Genomic DNA, 22549 nt, shown 5'->3' on the forward strand with positions numbered 1-22549 from the left:
GCATCGCCACAGCCCTGCTGCTCCACCCTGCACCTGAGCCACACTGCGCTCCGCTCTTCCCTGCCATGGGGGACTGAACTCTCCGAAACTGCGGAACAAACCACCATCTTTTCCTTTTCTTTATTTCTTGACATTTCTTATTATTTACTTATTCACTTGTGTATAAGTGTACGTGTGCACGCTCATGCGCATGTCCACACTACTGTACATAGGCGGAGGGCAGAGAACAAATGGGCAGGAGTCGGTTTTCGTCTACCCTGTGGGTCTCAGGGATCGAACTCTGGTCTTCAGGCTTGGTCACAAGTTCCCTTACTGGCTAAGCCTCTTGCGGTCCAGACAGCTTCCTTCTCAGTGGTTTAGGCCAGATATTCTGTCATATAAGATATGAGAAAGCTAAATAACACAAAGGGTACACCAATTCCAAAAGCACTTTTTCGGAGGCTGGCCACACCCTCCCCACTCTGCTCTCATGCCTCACTAGAATAACTTGTATTTCCAGTGTAAGATACTAGGAATCATTTAGTAAATGCGCAAGTAGGGCATTAATTAAATGCTAACATAGGCACACCTGACAATTAAGATATAAGCTCTATTCTGCTACATACTTTCAGAAAAAAATGAAACACTTCAATCTGAAATCTGTGATTTAGTGACCGGAAGTATTTGAATTCACTAGAATCAAGCACTCTTGTCTGGAAACATCTAATGATGATGTAATAATCATCGACCAAGGGCAAATATGGCATGACCGAAGGTGTGGAGCCCCTTCCCAAACTACCATAACTACAACTTTCCCAACTAAGTCCTCTGAATCAGCTATGTGCGGCCATGAGATCTCAAGCCAGGCATGAGAAGCATGCATTGACTCTAGGATGTGTATATGGCCGTTTTCTTAATCAGTCCATCTCTATCATCGATCTATCTATCTATCTACCTATCTACCTATCTATCTATGTGTCTGTCATTTATCATCTATCTATGAATCTATCATCTATGTGTCTATTATCTAACCCCTCAATCTCCCCCAAACATAGTGTGAGCAGCCTTGCCTTGCCCCGTGCTCTCTGCCATGGTTCTCTGCCCATCCTGAGGCCTAGCAATGAAACGAAACTCTGACTGACAATACCTCGAACCAAAACACATTTTTCTCTCTTTCACTTATTTCTCTGAAGTATTTTGTTACAGTGATGGAGAACGAACATCCTCCCCAAATTCCTGTTGTTTCTCCAAGCAACGAACAGGAAGGTTTCATCAGAGCTCACACTCCTTTCCTATTTATTTCACAACTGGCAGAGCGCACAGAGCCTCAGATAACCACCGCATTGTTGACATGAGCTAAATAAGAGTTGACTGACTATAAAGCAAAAATTAGTTACTAAATAAACCTCAGACTGAAACAAATTTACATGGTAAAGACGGCACTAAAACTGAAACATGCCCCTTTGCTATGAGAAACAGACCTTCAAAAGAAAAGAAATGCCAGCCAAGTCAGAAGCACTCAGCATGTTCCTGGCAAATATACCAAGCAGCTAACTGGTCTACGTCTCTGGGGTGGAGGAAGTAACCATTTTACCATAATATCCCTCCCACTGAAGGAAACACAGCCAGTGGCTGTAGTGGGCAACAGGAAATGAAACAAAGAAATATTATGTAGGGTCACAGGTAAAGAATGTGAGATAAGCTGCTTCTTGGCTCAGAGGCCCAAGGGAGAAAGCTTGGCGGAACATGAGTGAGAAAAGGGCATCTCGAGCAAGAAGAACAGAAGCATCAAAGGTCCTGGGGGAAAGGATTGCTGGGTATGATAAAGCTTCTAAGTGGGAGGAGGGGAACTTAGAGACATTAGTGATTGTCACAGCCCAGGAATCTGCTAACAAAGAAGTGGCTATGCCACCAAACATCCAACAAAGCGCTCGGTTACCCCGGCAAGACAGAGTGCATGCCAGCAGCAGCTAAAATGGAAACCCTGTGTTCAAAGCACAGGGAAGTCAATGGTGAAACAGGGCTAGTCTGTGGAGGGGAGACCAAAGATGGACAGGAAGAGGAAGTGGGGGCTAGGACTATCAGAGACTTTGTGGAACATGTATGGACCCGGGATTCCACACTGAAAAAGATGTGAAGTCCTGGGGTGGGTTCCCAGTGAGAACTACCTGATCACACTGCTTTGTGTGAGTGGGTGTGCAGGGGCGTGCATGCATGTGTGTGTGTGTGTAGGCCATGGGCTGATACCAGGTGTCCTCCTCTATGACTGTCTACCTCATTATTTAATACAGTGTCTCTCACTGACCACAGAGTTCACCAACTGGCAAGGCTGGCTGGCCAGCAAGCTCCAGGATGCCCTGAATCTGCCTTTCTAGCACCGGGATTACAGGTGCCAGGAACTATACCTGGCTTTTGACAGAGTGCTGGGGATCTGAACTCAGATCCTGAAGGTTTTATCAATTATATTCACTATTTGGAACATTCATGTGTCAGTTCCCCAGGAGCGCTAAAATGCGATGGCTGTTTTTATTTGGCTTCTACTTCCATTGTTGCTAACTTTTTCTTTTTTGGTGGTAGGGGAGGGGGATATGGTATATGTCACTGACTTTAAAATACATATTTTTAATATTTGAAGGTTCTAAACATCAGAATGTCTTTTGTTATTTAGACAATACTCGCCGTCCTTCAGTTTGGCTGTGATTTTAAAGTAGGTAAGAAGAGTAGGGTATCACATAATCAAATACATCTTAAATTTATGATTTTAGCTGATAATTTTTTAAAACTATATGTAAGTGTTTTTTTTTAATGTAACTTAGTTTTTGTTTACCCTTTTTCAAACTTTAATTTAGGAATCAAGTCTTTAACCTACTCCCTTTTCATTAGACATGCAGCCACCACCCCCTGCTGGATAGAGTTCACAGCTAGCCTGTGAACACATAGTGGCTGGCCATTACTATCACACTTCTCAGTTCCCTCTCCACTTCCTTGCTGCTTTCGTGTCCCAGAAGGCACCCTACATATGAACTGAGGCACATTAATAGTTCCTCTAGTAAACAGAGTGTGAGGAAAACTGCTTGCTGTCCTGACCCTACCCTAATTAACAGTAGTACAATGCCAGATCTTTTATAAAACTAGTCGGCCATCTATCACCATAGCCCAGCCCAGCACCTACTCATACCTACCAGTTAACTACTGGCAATCTCACGCCCAGATTCTGAACTTCCCTAACCCCATATGCCACCCATCAGCAAATCCTTTATTTGTCTGCCAACTGTCCGCAGAACATCATCTCGATGTTGTGCCTCTGCTTTCTTTTGCCATATCTTTGCCTAGTCCTCTCCTCGGCCCTGACTTCTCTACAGTTAATGCCCAACACAAAACCAGAGCGTTTCTGTGTGTCCAGTGAAGGATTCATTGTTTTGCACTTAACACAGCATCTTATAGCTTTGTTGGAGAAACTAGAAAGGTCATTGTTGTACTTACAATGGCTTACTGCCTCTGTGTCAGGGATCATAACTGACAGGATGTGAGCTGGGAGGGGGGAATGGGGCTTGAATTGTAGGGCTTCAAATCCCAAAAGTAGATGTGAGATAAGACTTGTTTCCTAAATAAAGGTCTCCTAGTGTGGGGAGGGGACAAAGGTTAGAGAATACAATGAAAAACAGAGAGTGTAAGCCTGAGACCTGATGTTCCTGTCTCTAAACTATGTGCCTCTGCAGATGCCATCCTCCCCACTTGGTCTCTGGACTGTTCCCAAAGACCTAGGACTCACTAGGGCCACAGGTTGGTTGCATCTACTGTCCCCAGAACTAAGACAGTCCCTAGCAAATAATACAGATTTTTATTAAGTGTTTAATGAATTCATTCTAAGCATCCTACACTGATGCTTTAATTTGTCTTATTTGGGTCAAGATGTACTATTTAGAATAATAACAGAAAGAATCTAGACATTGCTCACCATAAACCTTTCTTTGAACAGAGGTACAGAAGAATGTTTAAACTTCTGTTGTGTAGATATTATTAATATTTAATATTGATTCATATAATTAGTAAGTTCAGCAGTTATTCTTTAACCCACTATCATATAAATAAATGACACAGACACGTGTTAGATTTTTGATACGCCTTAAAACAGATACTAACCCCCTAAGGTACCTTGTTATCTACTAGCCACACATCCCATCCCAAATTCCCATAAACACTTGCTCATGCTCCATTTTGGCTTCTTCTTTCCATCATGCCAATCCTTCTTCTTTCCCCCTGCTTTTTGTTTGCACTAACCCATTGTGATCTCCTTTCTCCTTCCTCCTTGCACCTCTCTCTCCTGTGATTCTTTTGCCCTCCAAGCCCACCAATCTTAGCTCCACCTACCTCTCTTCTGCTCAACCCAGGTACAGGCAATTTTATTGGCTGATCGGGGACAATTTGGGAGGCAAGATTACACGATATCACTTGGGGTGTGTGAGCATTTTCTCATAGAACAGTAAAGATCCCCAGGAACAAGAAATTATCACTTGAATATACAGTAGCTCCAGATCGACCACAACAAACTTCAAACAATTACCTAGGAAGGGTAAAAAGCAGAAGAATAAACCACCACTAACCTTAAAATGAAAGTTACAATTTATTTTTTACTTTAAAATGTTTACTGTTTTTTTTAATTCTTTATTAATTACACTTTATTCACTTTGTATCCCCCATGTGGCTCCCTCCCTCCTCCCTTCTCAATCCCTCCCTTTCTCCACCCTCTGCATGCATGCCCTTCCCCAAATCCACTGATAGGGGAGGTCTTCTTTTCCTTCCTTCTGATCCTAGTCAATTAGGTGTCATCAGGAGTGGCTGCCTTGTCCTCTTCTGTGGCCTGGTAATGCTGCTTCCCCCTCAGGGGGAGGTAATTAAAGAGCAGGCCAATCAGATTATGTCAGAGGCAGTCCCTGTTCCTATTACTATGGAACCCACTTGGATACTGAACTGCCATGGGCTACATCTGTGTAGGGGTCTTAGGTTATCTCCATGCATAGTCCTTGGTTGGAGTATCAGTCTCAGGAAAGACCCCTGTGCTCAGATTTTTTGGTTCTGTTGCTCTCCTTGTGGAGTTTCTGTCCTCTCCAGATCTTACTGTTTCCCACTTCTTTCATAAGATTCCCTGCACTCCGCCCAAAGGTTGCCCATAAGTCTCAGCATCTGCATTGATAGTCTGGAGGGCAGAGCCTTTCAGAGGCCCTCTGTGTCAGGCTCCTAACTTGTTCCCTGTTTTCTCCTTCTTCTGATGTCCATCCTCTTTGCCTTTCTGGATGGGGATTGAGCATTTTAGCCAGAGTCCTCCCTCTTGATTAGTTTCTTTAGGTGTACAGATTTTAGTAGCTTTACCCTATATTATAGGTCTATATGAGTGAGTATATACTGTGTGCATCTTTCTGCTTCTGGGATAGCTCACTCAGGATGATCTTTTACAGATCCCACCATTTACCTGCAAATTTCATGGTTTCCTTGTTTTTTATTGCTGAGTAATATTCCATTGTGTCGATATACCACAATTTGTGCATCCATTCCTCCACTGAGGGGCATCTGGGCTGTTACTAGCTTCTGGCTATTACAAATAAGGCTGCTACAAATATGGTTGAGAAATGTCCTTATTGTGTACTTGAGACTCTTTTGGGTATATGCCTAGGAGAGGTATAGCTGGATCTTGAGGAAGCGCTATTCCTAGTTGTCTGAGAAAGCGCCAGATTGATTTCCAGAGTGATTGTACAAGTTTACATTCCCACCAGCAGTGGAGGAGGTAACCTCTTTCTCCACAACCTCTCCAGCATGTGTTGCCTCTTGAGTTTTTGATCTTAGCCATTCTGATGGGTGTAAGGTGAAATCTCAGGGTCATTTTAATTTGCATTTCCCTGATGGCTAATGAGGTTGAGCATTTCTTTAAGTGTTTCTCTGCCATTTGATATTCCTCTATTGAGAATTTTCTGTTTAGCTCTGTACTCCATTTTTTAATTGGATTACTTGATTTTTTTTTTTTTTTTGCTGTTTAACTTCTTTAGTTCTTTATACTGGATATTAGTCTTCTGTCAGATATAGGGTTGGTGAAGATCCTTTCCCAATCTGTAGGCAGTCGCAGTCGTTTTGTTCTGACAACAGTGTCCTTTGCTTTACAGAAGCTTTTCAGTTTCATGAGATCCCATTTATTGATTGTTGCTCTTAGAGCCTGTGCTGTTGGTGTTCTGTTCAGGAAGTTGTCTCCTGTGCCAATGAGTTCAAGGCTCTTCCCCACTTTTTCTTCTAACCAATTTAATGTGTCTGGTTTTATATTGAGATCTTTGATCCACTTGGACTTTAGTTTTGTGCAGGGTGATAAGTATGGATCTATTTGCATTTTTCTACATGTAGACATCCAGTTAGACCAGCACCATTTGTTGAAGATGCTGTCTTTTTTCCATTGAATGATTTTGGCATCTTTGTCAAAAATCAGGTGACCATAAGTGTGTGGATTTATGTCAGGGTCTTCTATTCGATTCCATTGATCCACCATTCAGTTTCTATGCCAATACCATGCAGTTTTTAGCATTGTTGCTCTATAGTACAGCTTGAGATCAGGAATGGAGATACCTCCTGAAGATCTTTTACTGTAGAGAAATAGAGTCAATTCCATACAAAAGGATACAGGGAAAGTAACAAACTACCGTGGCAACTCTGGGCTGTCCCAACCATTGGCTTTACTTTTTTCTTGAGTTACAAAATTCTTAGCATGTCTAAAAACAAGGCACTATGGTGGTGTATGCTTTTAATCCCAGCTCTCTGGAGCAGAGGCAGGCAGATGTGAGGTCAACACCAGCTTGGTCTACATAGTGAGCTCCAGAACAATCAGGTTACATAGAGGGACCCTGTCTCAAAAAATCTCAAGAGGGAAGAAGAAAGAAAAAGGAAGGAAAGAAGGGAGAGAAGGAAGGAAGGAGGGAGGGACAGAGAGAGAGAGGAAGAAGAAAGAGGAGGAGGGAGGGAAAAGGAAGGAAAAAAGGAAGAAAGAAAGGAAGGACGGGAGGAAGGGAAAAGAATCAAACAATAAAACAAAAAACAACTGAGGAGGAGTAATTATGAACAAGGTACTAGTTCTACAAATGATAGAAGCTATGAGCCTTCCCTCTCCTATAATTTCAGTGCAGCACCACTGAGCTTCAACATACCATAGCTCACCTGACCTTCCTCACAGATCCAATGAAAAAGCTCCCAGGGCTGTGTTCCCATTGGCAACGGGCACCTTACAGCTGCCAATTTGAAAGAAAAAAAAAATTAGTAATCATCTCCCACACACTCCACCCTTCTGGATATCCTCGTCATTCCAGAGAAAGGTAACGTGTGGCAAGTGTCCGTGGGGGCCCTGCAGTCTTCAAGGAAAGGGGCATTGTGAGCTGCACATTATGCGTGACTTGCCTTGTTAAGAAGAGATACACTTCCAGTTCTTCCTGAGAAGACCACAGCTCTCACACAGACAGTGAGTGCCTCACAAGTAAGTCTAGGGCATTATTACTGCCAGTTGGTTAAATAAAGTTGTGCTATCCAATCCCAAGCCTTTCACATAAATAACACCTTATAAGAAAGTCTGTAAGGGAGAAATGCTGGGTTCTTGTAAGGGGGTATTTGGCAAAAGCTTACGTTTGTGGTGAAGCTGGGAATGAAAAGGAATACTCTGGCTTTTGGCTGTGCAGAGAATAGGAAATCAATCCCAGAATCCCCAACGATTACAAGCATACCTGAGCTGGGTGGAAGAGCCCAGGCATGTACAGACAGGCAGAGCCAGCAAGGGCTTCACTGCCCACATAGTTTCACTGCTGCCACTGTCTTCCTGCGTATGAGCGTTACCTGTGCCAAAGCCTCTCAAAGCCTGATCCCAAAGTTCATTGTAAACACGGCATGCTTCCTTTTAGAACCTCCTAACTCTATACTGCCACTAGAACTGTGAAAATGCATCGTTTTCTCTCCCTTTAATTCTAATATTTCTTCACATCTACTCCAAGATTGCATAAAAAAAAAAGTTCTCACTAAATCCAGACAATTCTGCACATAGAAAAAGAGGTGAATTTGGAAACTGTAGATCTCACCTCTTTCTTTATTCAGTTTCACAGCTGTCTAGAGGATAATAAAGACCATGCTACAAGTATTTATTTCCTGCACTGCCAAAGCAGGGGGCTATACTGTTAGAAGAATGGAGAAATCTACATTTGTTAATGATTCAAAGATGAACTATATAAAACCCTTAACAATATTACCGCTATGCTTCAGCTCTATTTTTAAAAATCAAAAATAAAATGTGAGGGCTAGAGATAGAAGTCTTGCGTAGCATCAACAAATCCCCCCAGCACTGTATAAATCAAGGTGTGCTGGTACATGCCTTTAATCTCACATGCAGGGAAAGGCAGGAAAATCAGACGTTTCTTTAGCTACACAGTCACCTTGAAGCCAACCTGAGCTACCTGAGACCCTGTCTCAACAATGAAATAATAAAATAAAATATGATTCTGAAGAGAGACTATCAAACACATGGAGTTACTCACTTTTTACATGCATAGATGGTCTATTTAAATTTCACATATATTATTTTCCTCTATTTGTCAATATACTATGATTTTAGCAACCATATATTGCTTTAAATATCAAAGAAAGTCATTATTATTAGCATAAGAATGGGTTATTTTAGAAGGATTTTGTATTTGACTCATATCTGTTTTAGCTTAGCTTAGCTTAGTTTCTTTCCAGATCTCCACAGAGCTCAGCTTCTGTGTCCTGCTCATGGCAGTATTTCAGCCATTTTTTTTTAACTCACTGCTATTAGACTAGATTAGACAAGAACAGTTATTCCTAATAGGCATTAGAGATGAGCAAACCCTCAGTTGGCTGGTTTTCCTCTCTGAGTTGCAAATGCTGGCTCTTCAGCCCTACAAAGTGGGGATTAGGGAAAAGAGACCACACAGGAGCAGCAGTCCTGGATGCTGTCCCAGTCGCTAATCCCGGGAAAACCATGCAAAAACTCTTTAAAATTGTCTTAAATGTACTTTATTTTATGTATGTGTGTGTCTTTGCCTGCACATATTTATGTGCACATGTGTGAGACTGGTGCCTGCAGAGGTCAGAAGAGAGAACTGAATCCCCTAGAACAGTGTGAGAACAGTGTGAAAACAGTGGGTGCTGGGTCCTGACACCTGCTCTTTTGGTGCAGGAGCAGCCAGTCCCCTTAATCACTGAGCCACCTCTCTGGCCCCTCGAAATCAGTTTTCACCATTGTCCAGAATCTTCACTAACAGTTCTATTGAGCTTTTGCCTTTCATAATAACGAACCTTCCTCCTCCTCCTCCTCCTCCTCCTCCTCCTCCTTCTTCTCCTTCTCTTTCTCCTTCCTTCTCCTCTTTCTCCTTCCTTCTCCTTCTCCTCTTCCTCCTCCTCCTCCTCCTCCTCCTCCTCCTCCTCCTCCTCCTCCTCCTTCTCCTTCTTCTTCTTCTTGGTGGTAGTGGCACAGGCCTTTAATCCTGGCACTCGGGAGTCAGAGACTTGTGGATCACTATAACTTCGAAGCCAGCCTGGTCTGAGTGATTTCAGAACAGCCAGGGCTACCCACAGAGAAGCCCTAACTCAGAAAACCAGGGGAAAAAAAATCTGCCTACCAATCCCTGACAGACATCCAAGGAGCAGGAGAGATACAGTTACATACCTACATAACTTCCTGGATACACCCTCCTGTGTCTTCTGTAAAACATTCTCTCTGTGTCTCCTCCAGCTCTCACTGGGCAGCACACTACCTGAGCAGTTAATCTTTTCGAGTACCTGATAATCGTGCTGAATGCGCGTGAACATTCAACTTTTGGGAATCTTTTGTTTTTACAAGGCAAAGATAATGTTTGTTCTTTAACGTATTCCCAAATCAATGATGCCACTAGTGCCTGATACAATGAATCTAGTTCTGTGATTAGCATGACTGTGTTCTTTTCCTGGAACTTTTAAAATAGTTGTTATTAACGCATTAGTTGTGCAGATTAGCGGGATTCACCTTGATGTCCCCATGCACGCGCACAGCACACATGGGCCATCCTCACCCACCCTTCATTTACCCTCACCCGCCTGCACCCGCCTGCACCCGCCTGCACCCGCCTGCACCCGCCTGCATCCCTTGGAATCACTCCACCACTTTCAAGTCAGTGATTGGTATCAGGTTTTTCTTTTTCTGTATCCATCTATGAGGGATTTGTCCCACTTCACTTACTATGTTGCCCTCCTGTTCCATCCATTCTTACAGGGCCTCATCATTCTTCACAGCTGAAAAATATTTCAATTTATGCATACATGGTTTATATCCTTACCCATTCAACTGTTTGGGGCACCGAGACTGATTCTGTGTCTTAACCATCCTGAGTAGCAATGCAAAAAAACAAACATGGGCATGCAGAGAGCTTTTTGTGTTGACTTTTTCCCTCTGGCTCATGAATGCTAGGGAGGCACTGGGTTTCCCACTTACGTCCAAAAAACTGAGTGAATCAGTGTAACTTATTCACACAGTATCTCCTTTAATCCTCCGAGGCTCCTCTAATGGGCACTAAAGCACTAAAATACTATTTACCCATTTTATACACAAGAAAACTGAGGATGCATCCCTCCCAAAAAAAAAAAAAAAAAAAATAAGCATGAAAGGATACAGAAAAGGTGAGCTATGGCTGTGTCCCAATCACAGGCTGCCATTCACTGATTCTTTGAGGTGTCCCAGTGAGTAAAAGTAACAGGTATGGAAACAGCTATCATGACAATTTATTTCTGGGTCTTCTATTTGATTCCAACGATCCACTAGCCTGTTTCTATTCCAATACCACGCAGTCTTTATTACTGTTGTTCTGTAGATCTGCTTGAGATCAGGGATGGAGATACCTCCAGAGGATCTTTTATTGTACAGGATTGTTTTAGCTATTCTGGGTTTCTTGTTATTCCATATGAAGTTGAGAATTTTTCTTTCAAGATCTGTAAAGAACTGTGTTGGTAATTTGATGGGCATTGCATTGAATCTGTAGATTGCTCTTGGTAAGATGGCCATTTTTACTATGTTAATATTGCCAAGCCATAAACATTTTTCCATCTTCTGATATCTTCTCCTATTTCTTCCTTCAGAGACAGGAAGTTGTTTTGTACAAGTCTTTGACTTGCTTGATTAGAGTTACACCAAGGTATTTTATGTCCTTTGTGGCTATTGTGAAGGGTGTTGTTTCTCTAATTTCTTTCTCAGCCCATTTGTCTCCTGCATACAGAAGGGCTACTGATTTTTTTGAGTTAACTTTGTATATCCAGCCACTTTGCTGAAGGTATTTATCAGCTGTAGCAGTTCCCTGGTAGAATTTTTGAGAGTCACTCATACAAGAAAGGGGAACCCTCCTCCATTGCTGGTGGGAATGTAAACTTGTACAACCACTTTGGAAAGCTGGTGCTTTCTCAGACAAGTAGGAATAGTGCTTCCTCAAGGTCCAGCTAGACCACTCATAGGCATATACCCAAAAGATGCACAAGTATGCAACAAGGACATTTGCTCAACCATGTTCTTGCAGATTAATTCATAATAGCCAGAATCTGGAAACAACCCAGATATCCCTCAGTTAAGGAGTGGATACAGAAATTGTGGTACATTTATACAATGGAATACTACCTAGTAATTAAAAACAAGAAAATAATGAGATTTGTGGGCAAATGGTGGGACTAGAAAAGATCATCCTGAGTGAGGTATCCCAGAAGCAGAAAAACATACATGGTATATGCTCACTTATAAGTGGATAGTAGACATACAATATAGGATAATCATACTAAAATCTGTATATCTAAAGAAGCTAGTCAAGAAAGAGGACCTAGGTAAGATGCTCAATCCTCATTCAGAAAGGCAAATGGGATAGACATTGGAAGAAGGTGAAAACAAGGAACAAGACAAGAGCCTACCACAGAGGGCCTCTGAAAGACTCTATCCAGCAGGGTATTAAAGCAGATGCTGAGACTCATAGCCAAACTTTGGACAGAATGCAGGGAATCTTATGAAAGAAGGGGGAGAGAGAAAGACCTGGAGGGGACAGGAGCTCCACAAAGAGAGTGACAGTACCAAAAATTCTGGGTCCAGGGGTGTTTTCTGAGACTGATACTCCAACCAAGGACCATTCATGGAGATAACCTAGGACCCCTGCACAGATGTAGCCCATGGCAGCTCAGTCTCCAAGTGAGTTCCCTAGTAAGGAGAACAGGAACTGTTTCAGACATGAACTCAGTGGCTGGTTCTTTGATCACCTCCCCCTAAGGGGAAGATAGCCTTTCCAGGCCACAGATTTTTTGGTACTGTTGCTCTCTTTGTGATTTATATTCAGAAAAATAACTTTTCTCACTATTAAGCATCAAACATTAAATACTCTTCCTAGAAAAGTCTTTAGTACCAATTCTATGATAAATATAGATGCATTCTTCTAAAGCCTGTTTTAAGATACTATGGAATAAATAGGGATAACATACAGTCTTGTTAAAATACACATGAATGTTATCACATGTCAATTCTAAGACCTGGGATCATTCGGAAAGTAACCTGTTGTCCTGTTCTGGGTATTCAACTGAGGCAATCATCTCTGTCACTGTCATTTTTCTCAGCCTGCTGTTAAAGATGCTCTACCCAGATTTCAACCTCACTGCCTTATTTCAGATCTAAACTGATGTACATAAGCAAATGGTAAAGAATTAGTATCAAGGAAGAAGTGAGAGTGGCCCACAGCTCCACAGTCAGCATCTTACAGGTGAGTAGACAGTCCGCTGTCAATGAGATTGTGTCTATCAGCGACAATCCAGATAAGAGTGAAGACATAACACAGGACAACACACGCTGAACATGATATTCTATGAGGTAAAAGAAAGGATCTCTAGCTGATGTCATCATAGGTTCCCAAACTACAAACTAGTACACTAAAGCAATTCATCAGAGACAACATGGCACTAAGAATATGCCCATTAATTTAAGCTTACTCTCTAAAGTAAGCAATTGTCTGTAAAATTTAGATTTTTTTAAGGGTAGCTAGTAAATGTTATTTCAGAAAGACCACTGTTTTTTTATTATTTTTATTTTTTCCTGTTTTTTTGTTTTGGTTTGGTTTTTGTTTTTGTTGTTGTTGTTGTTGTTGTTGTGAATGATAGACCAGTCAACATTTCAGGGTTTGCCAAATACCATAGTATCAAAAGTTGATTTATTTGTAAAGTATTTTTATTAATCGAGACAAATGTTAGAAGAATGCTAATATATCAAAATATATAAGCACCAGAGATACTGCTCTGTAGTTAAGAGCATTTCTTGCTCTTGCAGAGGACCTGAGTTCAATTCCCAACATCTACGTGGTAGCCCACAAATGTCTATAACTCCAATCCCAAAAGATCCACTGCCCTCTTCTGACCTCAGCAGGTCCACATATATACATGTGGGCTAATGTAGGTCATCAGGCTTGGCGGCAGCGTGGCTAGCACAGTACCCATTCTTGCAATGTGGAAGCCAGAGCTTCCGAAAGAAGGGTTGGATCTCGCCAAGCTTATTTAACAAGTGTGAACTCTAGTGCATCTGTTGTCAAAAGCACATTTATCTAATAGACATCCAAGTTTACAGCATTTTTGTTCTGTTCATAGTATTTTCTTTCATTATAACTTAGGAACCAGGTTGTATGGGAAGCAGTTAGTAAAGGTCCTCACAAAAAAGTGTTACCAGTGATCTCACACTGTTACTCTACTATCATTATAAAATTTCTATGTGATAGTGAATAAAATCTCATGCAATAAAGAACTTCTAACCATTCTGTCCATTCTGGTGAGGGTAATGTAGGAGGACTATAGAGAAAGAAAGAGTATTTTAAAAATACGGACCATATTCCTACACTTAAAAAAAAACGGAAAACTACTATTCCAGGGGAAGCTAGTGGTTCTTCCACTTCCTCAGATATTATTATTATTATTATTATTATTATTATTATTAATTCTATGGATTAAGCAAAGAAATGGGGAGTAGCATAGAAGAGAAAATCAATGAGTTTTATGAAAAATTGAAAATGTAAAGGATTACATTTCCTTTATTTTAATCTAAGTTATCAACCAGTCTCTTAGAGTCTGAATCATCTATATGCTAATGCTTATAAGAAATAGGAAAGTTGCTGGGTGATGGTGTACACATTTAATCCCAGCATTCTGGAAGCAGGGGCAGGTGGATCTCTGAGTTCAAGGCCATCCTGGTCTACAAAGTGAGTTCCAAGACAGTCAAGGCTACACAGATAAACCTTGTCAAGAAAGAAAGAGAAAGAGGGAGAAAGAGAGAGAGAGAGAGAAAGAAAGAAAGAAAGAAAGAAAGAAAGAAAGAAAGAAAGAAAGAAAGAAAGAAAGAGAAAGGAAGAAAGGAAGGAAGGAAGGAAGGAAGAAAGAAAGAAAGAAAGAAAGAAAGAAAGAAAGAAAGAAAGAAAGAAAGAAAGAAAGAAAGTCATGGCGTCCCCATCTTCCTGATTTTAATGTGGGTACTTTAGTTATGACCTTGGTGGGACACAGAAAAACAGTTCTTAGGCAAAGGCTTTTGGATGAATACAAATTCGCTTTAAAAGTCTTATTTTTGCTACTTGGGAATTTAGGAGCCTGGTGTCATTATAAGCAAATATGCTACGTTGTGTCATTTCCTAATGAAACGTTTCTTTTAAAAGACGTTGACATCTGGACGGCTTGGGAGCTATGCAGGTACAGAAAATGGAATAATTAAATAAGCACTGAGATGTCCTCCCGAGGGAGTAAGCCGAGTTCAGGGAGCCTGCAGTACACTGACGGGTTTTGTTCTGTGTTTATATTGCCAAGCTATGTAGATTGTATTTGAACCTCAGAGTAAAGGGAACTTCAATATTCGTTGTGTTCATCAGTAAGTATGAACATCTGTTTCATTTTCCTCTTATCCTATGAAATGGGTTTACTCTGAGCCTTGCTTTTAGATTAAAGATAATTGCCAAAAGCACAAACATGAACATGTAGATGCTCCTTCTCTTGAATTATCGATCAAGAATATGTTTGTGTACTTATACAATTCCGTAAGATGCTGAAGAGCTGCTGGAGTCAATAGCAACACATGAATGATACTAAGGTGATCGCAAACGGGACACATCAATAGTGGTCAGACAGGAGCAGAGAGGGAGAACGGCAAGAGGCTGAGCTGGGACGTTAGTCAAGGATGTCCCTGGGCAGTGTCATTTAGTAGAGATTGCCCTGGACAGCACAACCTTCAGTTCTCTGTGTCTTGACTGGGAATGCTGCCTCCACCTCCCATCACTGAGCCGTGGACCAAATCCTCAAAGGAGGAAGCAAAGTAAAAGCTTCCTCCATTGGGTTTTGCTGTTGTCGTTGTGGTTGTTCGGGGTTTTAGGGGTTGTGATATTTTGTTGGTCTGGTTTGGTTCTGTTTTTGAGACAGGATCTTACCAAGTAACATTGGCCAGCCTGGAACTCCCTGCTTAAGCCAACCTGGCCTTGAACATCCACCCTCTCTTTACCTCCCTTGTTTTCCCTCTTTCCACCCTCAACCCAAATGCCATGCATTTACCTTTTCCTTAAATCCCCCTTCTACTTTTAGCTCTTTGTTTGTTTGTTTGTTTCCATATGTTGGAAGAAGTATGACATACTTGGGGTTTTTCAGGGGGGGGGGATCTGGTTAATTTTGTTTACTGTCCTCCCATAGCACCCATAGTCCTGCAACAGAATTTCACCACTATGACCGAAGAAACGTCTGTTAAGCACCACATTTCCTTTACCCATTCTCCAGCTGATGGACCTAGAATAATGCCGAATCCCAGCTGTTGTGAGTAGCACTGAGATAAACGTGAAGGACACACGCTGAATAAACCAGCATGTGCCACCGTTAACACGCTGGCTTTGTTCCTTCCTGTATACACCCGACAGTGAACAGCTGGTTGCGTTCACTGATAGCTCTTACACTGGCACTGTGGCATGTTGTGGTCAAGGATGCCCTCGTCATTCTTTCTTGAGGCACAAAAGAGCTTTTCTTTAACTCTCCTTCACAAATTTTTCCAACAAATCCTTGGATGAAAGACTTTCTCCTGAGTCTAGCCTACGGCCCTGTGAGCACTTCAGGAATGCAGACTCAACACTAGGCGGAGACTAAACCATGTTTACCTAGAATTTACCTGTCCTTTCTCCTGTGCCCCTTTCTTCCTCCCCTGTCCCCTCTGCACACTCTACCCAGATCTGTTCACTTGAAATTCCCACCTCGTTCTGTGCTCCGTATGTGACATTATTTCTTACCCTTACTCTCTGCCACTAGCTGGTGCCTCCACAGAGACTGCCACACGCACTGAAAATGGTGGTTTTCAAGGCATATCTTGAAGCTACAGAAAGGACTTTCCCTGAAAGTCTGGGCTCTCTTGTGCACTTTCCCAGCCGAATTCAAGCATTCCCTGTGCTCTTCACGATACTTCTCTTCTAGGTTCTCATGTCACACATTCTGATGGCCCAACTTGTTCCTTCCCTCTCAGGCGGGAGGATACTCTCACAGGAACAGCATAAATGGCAGTTAAAGGCAAACATTGGTTAGGACGTGGGGCCTGTGGTGACAAGGCAGGCTCCCTGCCCACATCTATTATGAATGGCAAGGCAAAGGCAAATTAGCCTTTTTTTGGTGTTTGTGTGTGTCTAGACACATGGGAAAGCAAGATTGTGTTTACTTACCTGCAATTAAAAGTGCTATCCCCCACCCCCAGATTTTCTCTGACTAATTTTCTTGTTGTTCATTGTTTTAAGGAAGCCTCAGGCTACATTACACCAAAAGAACTTCCCAATACCTATGTCTTACCCACACCCTCAGGGCCTCCTAGTACCTTAGCATCAAGTGTACCCCTGGACTTTCCAATGCTAAAGCATTATTTTTACTCAAGTGCCTCCTAGTACCAAGGGCTTACCCATAACTCAGGGCCCTGGAATCAGCAGAATCTGAGGTGTAGAGAGTTAAGTCTCTACAAGCTGAATGGAAGAAAGGGAGCTATAGTCTAACATCAAAGTTCTAGAATCATCGCCTTTTAATACAGAGCACCTTCACGGGCTGACACATGGATTGCCGCTCTAAGAACCGGTGCTCGGGACTGGAGGCCTGCAGGATATACTTGGGGAAATACAAGTCAGCACCATTTAGAGATCACCCTTACCACACGCTGACTTGTGAAAAGGAAAGTCATAGTGCAGGCTTTGATTATGCTCAGTGTTTCCAAACAGTATTTTTAAAACAATCAAGAGAAAAAAAAAAAAACCCACTGAGAAGGAAGTACAAGTAAAATAAATGTCTCTAAGTTTACATGATCTTATCGGCATTTTTTAAACATTGAAAACATTTGGGAAGTCAAATGAAGCCATACGCAAACCGAATACTCAAAAGAGGAACAACTGGCATCAGGGACTTCCAAGCTTGCCAAACTAAAGGAATGTTATTGAAGATTCCTTACATAAATGTTCCTTGGCCTTGAAGCGAACTAACAGGTCTTAAAAGTTGCATTAGCCAAAGCAAATTCCCGTAGCAAATAAAGTTTTTAGGTGAATGCATCAAATTCTTCCCTTCTGCTGCCTAAAGAGTTTCTTTAGACTATCTTCAGACTCAGTGAGTTCCAGTGTTCAGATTGCTTCATAGACGCCTTATCGTTTACAAGAGAGTCTGAGATGCTCCAGGCCTAAAGAGAGGCAGAATCAATGAGCTGTGGGCAGCCTGATTACATGCTTGTCCCAACACTGATACCAGAAGCAAGTGCTCAAAAAACTTTCTGTTCTTGCAACCATAAGTTCATAGATTAGGGGACAGCAGAAGGTTTTTCTTTTTGCACTGTTGTAGATTTCTGATAGAAATAAGATTAGCAGTCTGAAAGAGTAATTGTTGAATGTTCTGGAATTTCGAGAGATGCTTTTGCAGGAATGGGCATTGGGATCTTGCTATTGTTTTGATTGTTTTGATTGCTGTTTTGAGTTTGTGAGGAGGTTTTTGGGTTTTTGAGGCAGTATGTTGTGTAGCCCAGGTTGACCTTAAACTCCCGGTGCCCTTGCCTAGACCTCTTAAGTGCTGAGATTGAGAGCATATACTACTATTTCCAGCCTTTCTTATTTATTTATGACTTATTTAAGAAAAGGTACACCCGTGCGCCTGGGCTGCCACTGAACTCCCATCCTCCTGCGCTGGCCTCCTGGATGTGGGGATTGCAGATGAGCACAATCAGACCTGGCTGTGAGGAAGTCCTCATCCACGCTTTGGCCGTGTGTTTAAAAAGAGCTGGCATCACTTGAATGCCCTTCCAGAGCTAGTGTTGGAACTGAATTGCCGTAGTGGTGTTGGGAGGTGAGAATTTGGGAAGTCGTTAGGCCATGCAGGCCCCACGCTCAGTGATGGGATGGGTGCTATTAGGAAAAGCAAATAGTCCTGGTCTTCTTGATCTCTCATCTATCGTGTGATGAGATGATGTAAGAGGGTGTTCATTCCAGATCAGCCCTGGTCTTGGATTTCCCAGCAACCAGAACTGTGGCAAGAAAATTCGCTTCATTCTACATTACCTGGTGGTGGTGATTCTGTTACAGTTATGCAAATAGACTAACGCGGTCACCATCGCATCTCCAACTGCATGGGCCATGCCTTCCCTTGTCCTCTCCCACTGGCATCATGTGTCTGGAGTTTCACTATTTACCAAAGAACTTTCTTTTTACTTGCCTAAATTTAAACATGATGTTTGTAGAATAACTTACAAAGCTATGGCAAAAGTTCATCATAGACGAACTTAGAGGACCTTGCTGCTAAAGAGAATATTCAGCCTATGGCATGTCCCTGGACCTGGCAGCTCAAAGGCACCCAGGCGGAGTGCCATCTGTGATAAAAGTTGTGGGACTGGTAGTTAGCACATATTGGAATTGTTGCAAAGTTAAGATTTCTAGAGAATGTGTTTCCACGACACCTGAAGATGTGGAAACTGCGGTGGGTGTCTCCAGCATTCTCCTAAACTGTGAATTGTTACCCCAGTGTACAGGCCTCTCTCTGTACTGGGAAAACAATACAAAAAGATGCTTAGGCTAAAATGGCAGGCACCCTCGAGTTCATAAAAACATCTCTTCTGTGAAAGCCAAATAGAGAGAGGTTAAATAGTTGATGGGCGCCCGGCCCCTGAAGCTGTCACAGAGACTGCTGTAGACAGAACATGTCCACTACATGCTTAGGGAACACTGGGGAAGCCAGGATGCAGTGACAGCTGAGGCCTGTGGAACAGAAAGCCAAGTCCTGGTGCTGGACAGCTCAGACGATATCGTGCAAATCCATCTGAGTGTAAAAGAAAGTATTTTTTTAATCAAAATATAGCTTAAATAGTTTTTTAAGTCATATGTGTTAGGTCAATTGTATTCTCAAGTGATAACTTTCATAAGTTAAGGTTAGACCCTCTAGTCAAGTACTTAAGCTCAGAAGACAAAGCTTCCCTGGTCTCTAAAGTTTCTAAGATGTGTGTGTGTGTGTGCGCGCACACACACACACGTTTAAAATACGGTAGCAAAGCAGAAAGGATAGGAAGATAAGGGTCTTCTTAAGACTTATAAAGGATGACTTTGTGTAAAACAGTGCTGTAAGAAGGCTTCAAGAGGACCTGATTAAGTACAAGCTCACGCTGCTCTTTGGCTCTATTCTTACATCTCTTCCAAGCCTCGGCATTCTGTGAAGGACCTGACAAGAACTCTGGCTCACAGACTCCCTGCAGCATGAGCATGGACTGGGGTAATGATGTAAAGAACCTAGCCTGGTGCCTGGCTGGGGATGAAAACAACTTAAGACTAGTGGGTGGAGATGCGAACCCTGAATCTTTTTCTCTCCTTTCTCTCCTTCCTCTGGGAAATGAAACAGAAGTGCCAGGAGGAGGTGTGCTCTCCCTCTCTCTTTGTCATAAAGCCTTCCTCTCTCCCGCCTTCTGTTAAAGGGCTAGATTTTTTTCAGTCCAGACTTCATCCTCTGTTGTGGTTGCAATGTGAAATATGCCTCATCCATTCATGTGCTTGAACACTTGGTTCCCGGCAGGTGGCGCTGTTTGGAAAGATTATGGGACCTTTAGGAGATGGAGCTTTGCTACAGAAAGTACGTCACAGGGTGGGCTTTGAGGGTCTGTGGCCTGACCCCACGTCCTGTTTGTACTCTGTTTGTAGACTACTAGCGCGCGGTGGTAGCCAGCCTCATGCTTCTGTGGCCGCACCTTCCCCTCTTGGTGCACCATGTCCCCTCTGGCATTGCAGCCAAGACAAACCCTTTCTCCTTTAAGTTGCTTTGGTTAGGGTTATTTTGTTACAGCATCAGAAATAAAACTAATACGCTCTCTCTTGCTTCCCCAACAGCTTCTTCTTTAGTCCACAGTTCACTCTCCTCCGAATGTCCCTGGAAAGTCTCCACACACCTGCAAACTGCTATGTAAGTTCAGCTACACACCAAAGTCCTTATCACAAACATCACTTGATTTATCAATACTCAGAGCACCTCTACCAGCCTTCCGAGGGTGTCTCTCTCCTTGGCACTCCCACAGCATCCTGTAGTCAGCTTTCTCAGTCACAGAGCTCTTGGAGTTTGGTGGAGACCCCATCTTTTATACCACCATTCTTAGACAAAATGTTCCTAATCCAAATAAATAGACATACGTCTACCCAAGCCATTCTTCTCCCTGTACCCATCTCCTCTGATGAAAGCCGGAAAGTTTGTTACTTTTAATGCGTGAAGGAGGACACTGACACCCTGACTTCATTTGGCTTCCTCAAAAAGCATGCTGAAACAAAGATTCTTTTTCTTTTACATTAAAATTTTATTGTTCTTTGACAATTCCATACATATATGCACACATATGCAATACATTTGATCATTTCCACACAGACCCCATTGTCCTCTGTCTTCTCAATCCCACTGAGCCCTTCCGTTCCCCAAACCCCCCTTCTATTTTCATGTGTTATTTGTTTGAAGTTTGTGTTTTGTAACTTGTGTGTGGAGGAGAGACTCACTGCAGCTGTTTTGATGAGCATGGGTGGGGTTATTTACCGGAGCATGGACATATGATCAGTGGTTGGACTAGTCAATACAGTGACTCCTGTGCCTCCCACAACCTGTGACTGCTACCTCGAGGAGGGCTGAGGCCTCATGAGACCCCTCCCCCATTGGTGATGGAATGGTGATGTCTCCGTATTACATAAGCCATATAGCCTTTGTGAGATCCTGAGCGCAATGGCCATGTCTTGTTCAGGAGAGTGCATAAACAGGGTTTGTTTGTTTGTTTTTTACTGCAGGGTCTCACTGTGTGACTCTGACTAGCCTGAAACTTCTCTGAAGAACAGGCTGCCTGCAGATTTACAGAGATCCTCCCGTCTGCCTCTCATGCTCAGACTGAGAGCCTGCTCCAACATGCCTAGCAGTGACTCTTTTAATGTAAGCACTTGGAGGGATGATCTTCAAAAGATCAGAAGTCAAACCGAGGAAGTGAGACGAGGAAGGACAGACAGCAATAAATGGAGAGTTGTCCCATGGCTGGGCGGGGCTGCTTCCTGAGGGAACACAGTATTAAAGGAAGCTTCCTCATTAGCAGTTTCAACATAGACAAGACATCTCCTGCTAACCGTGACAGTTGCTCATGGTATTGTTCCATGGCCCTTCCAGCTGCCAGGTGCCCAGGTAGCAGCTACCTGAAGCCTTGGTAAAAACATCGCATCGGTCCTGTCCGTGAAGACACAGGATGGACTGAAGATGTAAGTGGCTTCAGCAGCCTACATTTCAGGTGCTGACCAGTAAGCTGTGGTCCAGTACCAGCAGCAGCAAGGCTCTGATTTTTAACCCAAAGGAGAAAACAGAATTGAAAAGGCAAAGCACTTCTCAGCGATGGCAAGCCACCACTAACAGCGTAACGGGGCTTTTACAAACAGCTAATGCCTACGGTGGGCCAGTAAAACACTCGACTGCATTACCTGGGAAAGAATGCTGTTAAGGTCCTAGTGGTCACAAGGGAAAGATCTACTCATTCCGTGACTCAATCGAATATTCCAATCTCCTTGTCTTGAGCAATAAAAAGAGCTTACATTTATCGGACATTTGCTGTGGGTCAGGGGGCAAAGCTAGCACATCCGATCCTCCCGTCTACCTCATGAGGTTATTACAGCTGTTATATATTTTTCATATGGGAAAACTGAAGGTCAAATGAGTGAAGGAGCTGCGCCAACCTTATGTGCTTTCAGTCAGTATTTGGAGCTCAGACTCTGGGGTGGTTAGTTTTAATTGTCAATTTGACACAATCTAGAATAACCTAGGATAAAATGTTACTGAGGGGTTATGTAGGTAAGGCTGGCCTATCAGCATGTGTGTAGCAGACTGTCTTGATTAATTAAGGTGGAAAGACCTTAGTGGGTGGAACTATTCTCTAGAAAGAGGATTCTGTGTAAGAGTGAAGGAAGAAGCAGGGCATGATGGCACATGCCTTTCATTCCAAGGACACAGAGGCAGATAGAGCTCTGTCATAAATTCAAGGCCA

This window comes from Meriones unguiculatus, chromosome 3 (genome assembly GCF_030254825.1).
Source record: "Meriones unguiculatus strain TT.TT164.6M chromosome 3, Bangor_MerUng_6.1, whole genome shotgun sequence".
NCBI classification, from domain to species: Eukaryota; Metazoa; Chordata; class Mammalia; order Rodentia; family Muridae; genus Meriones; species Meriones unguiculatus.